The sequence below is a fragment of the Seriola lalandi genome, unplaced genomic scaffold (assembly GCF_002814215.2).
Source record: "Seriola lalandi dorsalis isolate HSWRI2012SDOR001 ecotype SW California unplaced genomic scaffold, Sedor1 jcf7180002054816, whole genome shotgun sequence".
Classification (NCBI taxonomy): domain Eukaryota; kingdom Metazoa; phylum Chordata; class Actinopteri; order Carangiformes; family Carangidae; genus Seriola; species Seriola lalandi.
The window spans coordinates 1038507-1041096 of NW_019525369.1; positions in this window are offsets into that span (position 1 = coordinate 1038507).

Consider the following 2590-nt stretch of genomic DNA (forward strand, 5'->3'; position numbering starts at 1 on the left):
GTCCTCTTTAGTTTCTATTATGAAGATTAAAGTGAAGACTGCCTGTCGATCTTAACTCTTTCCACCCTCTGTATGTTGGAGTCTAGCTTGCCTCAAGCACTTATGAAAGATGTACACTTGACTTGATGTTGGCTTCAGAAACTAAACAAGAATTTCAGGGTTGAAGGTTGTCATTCAAAAATAATAAATAGAATCCAGAAAAAGAGAACACCGGTCTTTCTACTCTCAATTCTCCCTTTTGACAACCAATCAAATTCCTCCACAGCTGTACAAGTGGTACAATGGTTGTTTGGCGCAAATAGACATGGATGTGGCCGGAAAGTCTGTTTTGCTTAGGAAGGGTCCTATCTGAAAGTATCTTAACAGCAGCCATGATAACAACTGGTTGAATTCTCCAATTGGAAATGAGATAATGCTGTCCCACAATTCTTTGCTGCATGAACATTTAAAGCAACTCAGGATTGTAATTTTACCAGACCCACATAAATGTAAAAAACAACAGAGGATATATTTTATGCTTGTGATATGATCCATTAACGGATCTAAGGAATGGGAATCCTTGTCTGATTGGCTGAGCTCATAGACTGTATATAAAAATGGACGTAGGCTGTGGTGAAGCCAATGTGGAAGTGACTTTAAGTGCAATACCACTGAGGGCCGCTGGGGGCTGGTTCCAAAAAGCTCTGGCTCCAATACACACCCATTCAAAACATTCCACTTCTCTACTGAAATACTCAGTCAATACATTTTACACACAACTCATTGCGTGTGATTGATTGTAATCGCACAGAACAGATCTGCGAGCAGGAACCTTTGTCTCAGGGAGCCTTACTTCTCATTTCATGTACATTAACACATGGGATGTCTCCACAAGTAGTGACCAACAATATAAGACAGATCCATCCTTGAATACATGAGTATTTACAATTCCATGACAATGAATTATTTTCCACTATGTAAGTCGTTCAGTCATGTCTCTCTCTCTCTGTTTCTCCTCTGTCTATAGAGATCCAAAGTAACTGAAGATGAGGCATTTCATTATTAAGAACAGTGGATTTCAGTTATTTTGGAATTAAAACACCTCCAACACAGAAACACACAGTTTAGCAGTAGAAAAAGTATTTCACCTCTGTGGTATATTAAAGTTTATCACCAGAGGGTGTCACATGTATTCTCAGAGCAGTCATAGCCAATCAGAAACAAGGATTTGACCTAAATCAGCTGGGTTGCTCATAGATGAAAGGTTCCTTACATTTCAATCAGTGACGTTAATTTGCAAAACATTGTGATCTCATTTTTTAAGCTAATATTACATGTGTGAATTCCTTAATATCTCCAGTCACAAATAACCTGTGAAATGAACACTATGACAGCAGCAGTGACAAAGAGTGGGATGAACTTATTCACAAAAACAGAAACATTTAAGCATTTAAAAACAATAGAAATTTATAAATAAAAATAAAAATAGGAATACTTAGGACACCATTTTAAAATGGGTATTGTCATTATGAAAGACATTGACAACAAGCAAATGCATGAAATTAAAAGGATGTGATGTATGTGATTTATTGGTGAGCTGCAGTAAACGGATGTTTTAAGCCCTGATTTTACTGAGCTGACAGTTTCAGCAGATCTCAGGTGTTCAGGAAGCTCGTTCCACAGTAGAAGAGCAGAGAAACTAAAAGCTGCTTTATGTGGTTCGGTTGTGACTCTAGGAACACTGAGTAAACCTGTCCCAGATCACCTGAGGGTCTGGATGCTTCATATGGTACAAGTAGATCAGAGATGAATTTTGGCCCACGACCGTTTAGTGCTTTATAGACCAGTATTAAGATTTTAAAACCTATCCCTTGACAAACAGGAAGCCAGAGCAGTGATATTTAATATTTTTATTCAAGAGGAAAGTTAGTGAGAGAATTTGATATACAGCAAAGGGCCGCGGGTCAGATTTGAACCTGGGCTGCTGCGGTTAGGAATAAGCCTTTATGGCAGCCTTTCTCAAAGTGTGTTCTGTGGACCACCAGTGGTCTGCGAGCGACCCCTAGTGGTCTGTGAGTAAATTAGTTAAAATATCATGTTTTACATTTAGTGTTTCTCAAACTGAGTAACCACAAAGCCTACCAGAGAGTACTGTATATGTGTTGTCAATATTAAATCAACACATATGTAAATTCCAATTCAAACATTATTAAGCCTGTATGAATCGGCTGTTTTACAGTGTAGTTGGACTTCACAAGGACCGTTTTGCGAAATCCGCCAACTCACGTAGCTCCGCCAGTTTACAGTTTGTTTTGCTATTTATGTTAAAAATGATCAGTGCAACATTTGAAAGGAAATGTGGATGAAGCAGACAGTTATCCTGCCCTGGGATTGTGCTAAAGTTCACCAGTTATCAGCCTGTTAACTATCAAACACGGAAAGCAGAAAGATGGTGGACTGAGGATTAAGACCGTGTCAGTTGACAGAAAAACAAATGAAACCTTCAACATAAATGACACAACAGGAAAGTGTTTTAGTGTTGAGTTTTAGTAATAATTTAGTCACCGTGATGCGTTTGATGACATCTGGCCAGTGTTCTTGTGTGTGTGAA